Genomic DNA, 10,854 nt, shown 5'->3' on the forward strand with positions numbered 1-10,854 from the left:
ACTTATGAGTATCACGTCATCAGCATACAGAATGTTATTGAAGTTATTGATTATCTTCCTCCAGTCTTGCTTCTTATATTATAGCAGCATGCAGGCTTTTTGAGTTATGCCAACTGCTGGTAGAGTTATGTTAATCCAACACAATATTTTAAGTTTGGTCGATTGGCTTTTCAGTCAGAGTAAAAAGCATTTTTAAGTAATATGAACTGAACTGTCAACATCAATAGATATTTTTAAGTTGAATGAATATTAAAAATAACAAGCTATAATGTTTTAACAACTCAGTTTTGGTAGCTCTTGGGATTTGCAAGCCCAATGCATTGTGTTAAATATTAACAAAAAATGCCTCCACAGTTTTGTTATGGTTGCCAAAATATCAACAAAATGAAAATTCCTCTTTAAGATCCAGAACGAAAAGGAATTACATATGTCAAAACAAGTTTGGTGTGGAGTAAACCATAAATATGTCCAGCTATGATTATACTCAAGAGTAACTTAAGCGAGCACAGGACGCAAAGCTATGATACATCAAGCCTGGCCAGGGCAATTAACTGAAAGACACGTCCCAAACAGTAGATATGGAAAATGATATGCATTAAAACAAAAGAGCAGTGTTTATTTTTAGGAAACAGCACCAAACAGAAATGTATTGCAGAACATTAATATGCTATATAATATAATATAATATATAGGGCTTCATGACGTATTCATAAGCGCTGAAATGACATTGTACTGACATAATATGAATAAACGTTGAACATATTTACAGCACTAAACATATTTAAAACACTATACATAACTGTATATGTCTGCATTCTTAAGACGACATTGCATTAATATCAGGTGAAATATGCCTGGAAACCACCCCCTCTTCCCTCCATGGCATAGATAAGATGATTGATGCAATTATGTATAGGGTTTAAATGTGTTTAGTGCTGTAAATATGTTCAACGTTTATTCATATTATGTCACTACAATGTCATTTATTTCATAAAACATCTTATGTCAGGTTGCGAGAACTGACATAAGCACTTAATATTTGTTCAAGTAGTGCTTCATAAACACATTATTCAGTGCTTATGAATGTGTTATGAAGCCCTTATGTAGGTAGCCTTCAAATAAAGTGTTACCAAACGGCCAAACTGTGTAGGTGATAAAAATGTTTGCAACAGTTAGAACTCTCACGCTGCTTATGAAAAACGTTCTCCGTTTTTCGTGAATCATCCACAAACAAAAAGGGTTTATGCCCTGAGAACTTGGACCAGCAGGGGAATTCCAATTTGTCCGTGTGGGCGAGGCGAATTCAGCCGATTGAGAAAAGTCGTATAATGTTTGTATTTAAGTTGCTAGAAGGTGAATTTTGTTCTTTATTATTTAATCAAATATTTTAAGTTCAGGTTAGTCAGGATAGTGTGTGGAGACAACACGTATCATTTGTGCATCATCAGAACTCAATAAAATAACAACTGAAAGTAAAAAGTCTGGTAATACTATGTAACTTGATGTAACAGTGCATATATTTAAATACTGGCTAAAGGCCACCTGAATTATTTTTTAGAGTGACCTTGTCTGAACACCTATGCCAATGCGGACTCCGTCTGTTTGTCTGTTTTCTGTCGTGATTATGGCTTGTTGATTAGTGTAAGTTCCTCATTTGCCCAGATTTTCATAATTCAGATGAATTTAGATGACCGGCATGATCTACCAACAACATATCACTGCTGTGGAAATAAGACCTCGTATCTCCATTTTTGATGCTTTTCAGTTTTTGGCATAATTTGAAAATGCCTGTTATCCTTTACATTGTGGGTAGAGTTCATGATGCATGGACCGAAAGAAACAACCCGAAATGAACTGGAAAAAGTTTGGTTCCATTGACTTACATTGAAGTTAATGTTTGTTTCTTCTGCCTTCTGTAAAATTACTATTTTGGAAATACAAGGCTTTGTTCTGACAACAGTGGCATACAGTAACATGCATTCTGTCTCATGCTATTCACTTTGTGTGAAGGTTAGAAATGTTATTTTTAAGCAGTTTAGTTTCCACATTCCAGTCTGTTCTACTCTTGTGCATGACACATTTCCCATAATTACACATCAGTGCTTGGATGCCTCCAAACAGGTCGTTTGTCAAGGTGCTTAACTGACAAGCAAATGGGTTTAAACAGGGATCCTCACAAATACTCTCTCTCCCTCTCTCTCTCTCCCTATGCGAGTGAGGCCCACCTGGGCGGGGAGCCGATGATGATGAATGGGTGAGTGTTCTCCCTAACATTCCCTAATGAGAGCACCATGGGCAACCCTCCTATTTCATCACAGCTGATAGAATGAAGCCATTCTCCCCAAAGCCCTCTTAAAGACTAATTGAATAGTAAAACATTGCCTGGGGCTGCTTGTTGTCAGCTCATTTGGCCTGCCATTCATCTCCATCCGTCATAGCCTCTTTATTTATTTATTTATTTTGGTTTTATTTGGCAAACGCTCAAGGAGCCCCTTGCCGAATGTAACTTTGAAAACTGCGTGCTGTCGACAGCACATGGACGTGAAGGCCATCCCTTCCTGTCTGCATGCCCACAGGTTTGTTTTTATGCAATGTAAGGACTTGAGAGTATGGATAAGTCCTATATGTATTATATATTTAAGGACCTACATGATGATACGCTAGCATGCCCCATGTGTATTATAAACATATGAATGCTTTTATGCAACAAAATGTTCAACATTTATAATGTATATTATAAATTATAAGTTTCTATCAGTTCCTATGTGTAAATGTTTTGTTTATATATATATATATATATATATATATATATGGAGTTTTTTCATTGGACAGTGACAAATATATATATATATATATATATATATATATATATATATATATATATATATATATATTGTCACTGTCCAATGAAAAAACTCAATTTTTGTGATTTTTACTTTTCTGCATCACTTGAGATCAGCAGCTGTCCTTTACATTGTGTCAAAATTTCATGATAAATGGACCAATAGAAATGCTCCAAAAGTGCTTAAATTAAAATCTCTTTCCATTAACTTACATTGAAAGTAAAGAAGGTTTTTGCCCTCTGCTGTAAAGTTACTATTTTGGAGATACTTGTTTTCCTTTGGACACAAACAATATGCAGATACCTATAGGTAATAATATGTCCCAAATCTTATATCTCCACTTTGATGATTTTCAGTTTGTTAGTTTTTTCTGTTTTTTTTCAGTTCTTGGACAAAATGTGAAACTCCCAGCTGCTCTTTACATTGTGTCAAAATATCATGACAAACGGAGGAACAGAAATGGTCCAAAATGACGTACAACGTGTGATGTATTCCAGCTCTGGTTCAGCATAATTTTAGTTTAGTTAGCTCATATTTTCCTATAAACACCCTGTCTGTGCGTGGATGTACTTGGAAAAGTACTACAACAACATTGCTTGATTATAATGCAGTAATTAAAACTTAATTACACTGTAATTACCCATATTATTTGAAAGAACTGATGGTTTCATCTGATGTGAGATATATTAACTGTGAAATAAAATGGAATTAAGTAGGTTTGTATTTCACAGCTCTAATATCATTTAGTTTCACTGTGATTACAGCCTGTAGCTGTAATTTTTGACCACTTAAACATGTGACAGGTAAGAAACAAAATAGAAACAATTTAATTAGTATTTTTAGCAGAACTAGGTGTACATTTTGTTGGAGGATCATGAGAAAAAATGAGCAGTTCTAATCCCTTAAATCTCAGGCCTAAGATCCACATTCTAATTATTCTGTAATTACAAAGTTATTGTTATCTTACAGATGTGTGTAATAAATACTTATAGGCCTGACCATTTAAGAGATTATAAATGACATGATATAAGGAATTGTGCTTAATTTGACCAGTGATGTGGGCAAACAACATAATATTGGTTCATTTCAAGTTGACTTCAACTCTAATGAATCATCTGACCACATCCATTTATGTTGTGACTTTCCTATTGGTCTTTTTTCCTTCACCTCTTTCAAGCATACATTAAAATGTATGTGTACAATAAACTCCTCTTGCATTCAATTTTCTTCAAAGTTAAGGAAGATAAATGTATTTAAGCATTCTTTAAAAAAAAGAACCATGTAGATGTTACAAGCACATTTTTTACATTTTTCTCTGGATTGTCCTGAAAACAAACACAAAATAAATGCGCCTTAATAAACATTTATTGGACCTGTCATGGACTGCCCTCTGCTCACTCCAGGTGGACGTGCACCGCTGCTCTGTCCACCCCTCCCTCCCAGTGCCCTGCACGCTCTTATTCGTTTAAGATGCTGATGTGGAGCAAATGGATTCTCTGAAAAGATAACTAAGTCTTATCTCACTCCTGCACTAATAAAGATGATGGATGGCGCGACTCGAAGACAATCGGAGACAATTGAATTTCGCCCACGTTCTGGTAATTCAAACGGCGCAGGGAGCGTGCACGCGAGCTCAGGTTCCTCTGCTTCGTCTGTCACCATGCAGTGTTTATTAAGAGTTCAAAATATGACTGTGTCGGTAGATAGAGAGAGAGAGAGAGAGAGAGAGAGAGAGAGAGAGAATACGGCTTCACCATATCCACAAAAAATTGTTTTGCAGTTCTCATGCTTCATGTTAGGATTATGTAGTTCAGAGTGCCAAAACTTTTGCCTTGGGGAGCCAAAGTACAATGCTTGTGGTGGGTTGAGGGGCACAAAATAACAGCATTCAAATAAAGGTGAGTAGGTTTCAAATCAATGTTTTAAAAAAGTTTATTATGTTGTATATTGTTGCTAAAATACTACAAAAATGTAATTATGATAGTAAAATAACTATTTCATATAGAATAAACTTTACATAACACAGTAATTAAACAGTGGGATGTGGTTAGCGCAGGGGCCACCAACCCAAACGTTAGAAATGCCACTTTGTCCTTTCAACAAAAATCAAACCACCTTTGGCGCCTCAACATCTTATGTCCATTTTACCATATTGGCTATAAATATGTCTCAATATGTGCTAATGTACTAGTATAGGCTTAAAATCTGATATAAACAAAAATGCAAATGTACTTTGCTTTGCTTTAAGCTGTAACTCAGCTATAGCTGCTTTTCTCACATCTCCAGCAGGAAACGTTTCCTTGAATGTAGAACAGTTTCTTCTAAAACGTCTCTCAATGTTTGGTTTTTGCTAAGCTTAGTTTCTTGTTCAGATTTCCTAGTTCCACCCTAAATGGTACCTGAGGTGCTAGAATGTAATTGCTGCACAATTTAAGGAGAATTTGAACAAGAAGTTGGTGAATGAGAAGAATGAGAGTTCAGCTTCGCAACTTATTTCAGTATCTCGTTGCAGATTTAACATGTCAGGAATCCAGCCGAGAACTTAAAAAAGCAAAAAAGTACATTTGTCTGTAAATCATCCATGTTTGTCTTTGTCTTTATCTAACTTTCTCTTTATCATTTTGTCAGCTACTAGATAGGTGAGATTGTTGTCTGCATTGCTATAGTGACCAGGAGTCTGTGTGCCAGTCTTCAGGGTTAAAGGCTGTTGAATTAGCAGTTTAATGTTTAAGAGCATTTATTGTTAAAACTGTGTTGAACGATCAGCAGAGCTTTATTTTACTGCAAAGGAGGAGTATTTTATTTTTACCTAATAATCTAATTCTGCTGTGGTGTTACACAACGGGGCAGTAAAAGAGCCACATTTTACTGACCCCTGGGTTAGTGTAACTTTCTGGTGGGTAAGATCAAAAGACCTGGTGAGCCAACTTTGGCCCATGACATGTCATGTTTGCCAGCTGTTGTGTAGATGCTGCAGAAAAAGTTTGATTTGGCCGAGATTTCTGCTTTGGCCCAACCAATTTATTGAAAGGGACTAGATTAAGTTAGCAAATAGTCCTGGAGTTGCTATTTGTCCACCCCTCCCTAATCACAGAGCCGGTCCTGACCTCCCTGGGGGCCTAAGCAGAATTCTACAGGGGGACCTCCAACCTGACCTGTGAGGCATGTGAACCATTGACAATCACACAGCCACATCTAAAACGATTTGCTCCATCTGACGCTCTGAGAATAAGTAGACCTTTATTACTATTATTAATTATTTTTCAGCTACAAACTGGCTCCCCTAGATTTCCTTTTATTTTCAAATATAAAATACTATTTACAGTATGGCTCGACTGAATAGTTGATGGTTATTATTCACTCGTGGTGCATCCATATTGCCCTGTATGACCAGCGAATCGACATTTTAAATTCAATATTTAATCAGTCTTATTCTAAGCCACTTATCCTTCTGGGTAGTGAGGGGAGCTGGAGCCTATCCCTGCAGTCATTGGGTGGAGGGCAGGATAGCAGCAGTCCGTCAATAGTCAAATGAATCAGTTGCTTTCCATTTTCCTTTTGTCCAGAGTTGTAATTAAACCAGGACTGAAAGAGAAGATTAAGTTTGTTTACATGCACTCAATAATCTGATTATAATCGGATTTCTGCAGTTATCTCATTATTCAAATGGTAAACAGCAGACTCCAATTTCTTGGATCGGAATAAGGTAAGGAAATCTGATTAAGAAATCCAATCAAGACAGCTGGATTTTAGCTCAGTAATCTGATTGCTCAGAGCATGCAAACTTTTACTCGGATTTCTTTTGGATTTCTTAGTGCGAAAACATATGGGGGTACCGCGAATAAGCAAGCAGCATAGCCGCAAAATGGCAGAAAAACACGTTGAGGGACACTGAAACCAACTACATGCTTGACGAAATGAAGGATTTCGTTTTTCTTCATCTTCTAGATGGAGTACGTTCATATATTGAAGTGGCAGAAAAAAAAGCCATAGCGTGAAGCAAAGCAGGAATACGATTGTTGTCTGACTTGTCTAGACCTGGAGTTTCCCCATTTCATCTGATTACTCAAGTGCATGTAAACACGTTGATCAGATGAGTGGCATAACCTTTTTCTTCTGCAGTTATCAGATTGCATATTACGTGCATATAAACACACTCACTGTCTTGTTTTACAATGTTGTGCGTCTATGAGGAGTTTGCCAGGTCTATACTGAGGACCTGCTGCTGCAAAGTGGGAGTTTTACTTCACTCAAATACACATGAACACATGTTTACACACAACATGTTTGTAAACACCCTTGGTGCTCATCAGGATAATACATAGCTGTATTTCCCTCTCACAGACTTGAGAGAGATGCACTGCCCACCAAGCACTGCAACCTTCATTGGTTAAGCATTACTCTCATTCGCTGGCGTCAAACTTGGAGAGAAGAGAACACAAGTCTACCTGATTGCAATTCAATTCACTCCAATTGTGTTTCTTTTTTCATGACTAGATGTATAGTTCTGCTTCATCTTCTCATCAAAGTTGCAAATAATTAGTAGCTTTGGTATGAAGGGGAGGTAGGACCCTACACAATGTGTGTAGTGAATGTATAGGGCCAACCGGCTCTGGATGTGTTCTCTAATCAGCACCATGCTGCAGCAGTTAATGACGGAGAGAAAGGTCCTCTCACGTCCCACATGTGTGCTTGTTGTGGGTTTGTTTACTTCAGAAGAATGTTACACAGTGGCATCTCCAGAGTTGAACGGACACCCACAGTGCTCATTTACGTCCTGCTGGACACAAAAGAATCCTGAACTCTTTGAGTTTTGTTATGTAGGATATTGTTATTGTGGCAGCAGATCTGTTTCTATTCACCTGTAGCAAGAAATGGGGGTTGGTTGTTTATCTTAGGTATGTTAGGTTCTTCAGTTTAACACATCGTGTTTACATTGTCTTTATATTTGTATATATACAGTGCATTCGGAATGTCTTCAGACCCTTCAGACACATTTTGTTATGTTGCAGCCCTGCGCTATAATAAAATACAGTCCAGTATTGACAAAGTGAGAGTTTTAAAAATGTTTGCATATTAATTGAAAAGGAAAACAAAATTATTGCATTGACATAAGTATTCAGACTCTTTGCTGAGTATTTAGTTGAAGTGCCTCTGTGTCACGATTGGCCCCTCCCAGTCCTGTCCATGTGTTGTGTTTTGGTCTAGTCCACATGCTTTTTGTTTTGATCCCAGTCCGGCCCCTTGTTTTGTGACTCCGCCCCTGATTGTTTCCTCCTGTCCCTCATCATTCCTGTTGTATTTAACCCTGTGTTTGCCCCTTGTCTTGGCTGGTCTTTGTTTGGATGTTTGGTCATGTTTGATCGTGTTGGATGTATTGTATTCTTGTGGTGTTTGGTTCTTGTTTGAGGATGTGTTCATTTTGTTTGAACCTGGACCATTTTGACCATGACCCTGGATTTGCCCATAATAAAAGTCGCTTATCTCAGTGTATGCGTCCGCCTCCTCACTCCCCACCATTACACTGGCAGTGATTACAGTCTCCACTTTTCTTGAGTATGATGCCACAAGGTTTGCACACATGGATTTGGGGATTTTCTGCCATTCTTCTCTGCAGATCCTCCCAAGCTCTGTCAGGTTTAATGGGGACCGTTGGTGGCTGGCCATCTTCACAACGCTCCAGAGATGTTTGATTGGGTTTAAGTCAGGGCTCTGGATTTGCCACTTAAGGACATTCATAGCGTTATCCCTAAGATACTCCTGTGTTGTCTTGGCTGTGTGTTTAGGGTCATCTTGTTAGAAGATGAACCTGGTCTGAGATCCCAAGTGCTCTGGATCAGGTTTTCTCAAGAATATCTCTCTATTGTGCTCCTTTCAGCTTTCCCTCAACCCTAACCAGTCTCCCTGTCCCAGCTCCCAAAAAACAACCCCATGGGATGATCCTGCCACCACCCACTATGCTTCACTGTAGGGATGGCAGTGGGCAGGTGATGAACAGTGCCTGGTTTTCTCTGGATGTGATGCTTAGAATTGAGATAAAAAGTTCACTCAAAAAGTTTCATCAGACCAGAGAATCTTGTATCTCAGTCTATGAGTCCTTTAGGTGCTTTTTTTTGCAAACTGCAGGTGGGTTTTCATGTCTTTTATTGAGGAGAGGCTTCTGTCTGGCCACTCTGCCATAAAGCTGATTGTCTGCAGTGATGGTTGACCTTCTGGAGATTGCTCCCATCTGCACACAGGATCTTTGGAGCTCAGCCAGAGTGACCATTGGGTTCTTGGTCACCTCTCTTACCAAGGCCCTTTTCCCCTGATGATTTAGTTTGGTGGGGCAGTTTCAAACTTCTTCCATTTAAGAATTATGAAGGTCACTGTGCTCTTGGGAACTTCAGTGCAGCAGAATTCTTTGTAGCCTGCTCCAGATCTGTGCCTCCACACAGTCCTGTCTCTATGCTCTACAGGCAGTTCTTTCCTCTTTATGGTTTGATTTTTGCTCTGATATGCATTGTTAGGTGTGAGACATTGTGTCTTTCTGAATTATTTCCAATCAACTAAATTTACCACAGGTGGACTCCAATGAAGGTGTAAAAACATCTCAAAGATGATCAAGAGAAATGGCCCCAGAGCTAAAGTTCTGAATACTTCTGTCCATGCAAAATTTTAGTTTTTCCTTTTTAATAAATTTGCAAAAATGTCTAAAATTCTGTTTTCACTTCATCAGTTTGGGGTATTATGTGCAGAATGATAGGGGAAAACTTGATTGTAGCACAAGGCTGCAACATTACAAATTACAAAAAAAGTGAAAGGGTCTGAAGACTTTCTGAATATATTCTATGTTTCTGTGTGTGTTGTGTGTATAATCACATACTTAGCTACACATTTAGCTTGTAAGGCCTATTCTGTGTGCTGCACAATACTCACCAAAAGCTGAAAGGTCTTAGGTAAAGCAATAATTGGCAACTCTGTAATTATACTTCAGTTTGAGGGACTGTGAAATAAGTGACATGAAATCAATCAATTTATCATGAAGATATGACATCACAATACAATATATATCTGCAAAGATACATGCATAAAAATATTGTTACATCAAATATATTGTGAAATACCAAAGTAATGTTCTAAAAGTACTATTACTACAACAACAACAATAACTACTACTACTACTACTAATAATAATAATTAGAACCTTACCAAAGAACCTTTGGTAACACATTCTATGCATGTCACGTTTGTAAGCATCTACAAATACATTCATAACATGTTATAATGTATTCATAAGGCATTCTAAACACAGTTGTACATATTTATAAAAATGAATTACACTGAATTGCACTTTATAACCATGTTTATTATACATTATTAATTGTTAATATAATGCATTATAAGTAGCGTTAACAACGTGTTATACTATCAGTGCCAACAAAGTCCCAGCTTGGAGAGCGTTGTCCAGACTAGAATTATTGCTACAAAATGCTTTTCATGACCAGCTCTTTCACTTTAAATGTTACATTACATCACAGCAAACAAAAGTACCCATGAGCCCCTCTGCTAGCATTCTATTGGATATGCACTGTTAAATTAGTGCCAAGCTAACGGTGGTGCACATTAACAGTGGTGTACATTAACTTTCCCACATTGGGTGAAACACTGATCACAGCACTAGTTTAAAATCTGAAATTTGAAGCCTGTAATGAGCTTTATTGTGTTGTTTTAGTGTTTCAGTAAAGTCTTCAGTAAATACTTCAACTTGAAGCCCTACTCTTAACACTGAAGGCGGCTTTAGTGCAGTATGCTTCACTTTACAAATACAACTTATGAGCTCTTATACCTTGTTATGAACAGTCTTTATAATGCATCATGTTAACAATTCATAACGCATAAGAAGCATGTTTATAATGTGTAATGCATTTTATAAATATTTATAGCCATGTTCATGATGCCTTATGAATGCATTATAACATGTTATGAATGTATTTACAGATGCTTACAGATGTGACATTCATAGAAAGTG

Source organism: Pygocentrus nattereri, chromosome 14 (assembly GCF_015220715.1).
Source record: "Pygocentrus nattereri isolate fPygNat1 chromosome 14, fPygNat1.pri, whole genome shotgun sequence".
Taxonomy (NCBI): domain Eukaryota; kingdom Metazoa; phylum Chordata; class Actinopteri; order Characiformes; family Serrasalmidae; genus Pygocentrus; species Pygocentrus nattereri.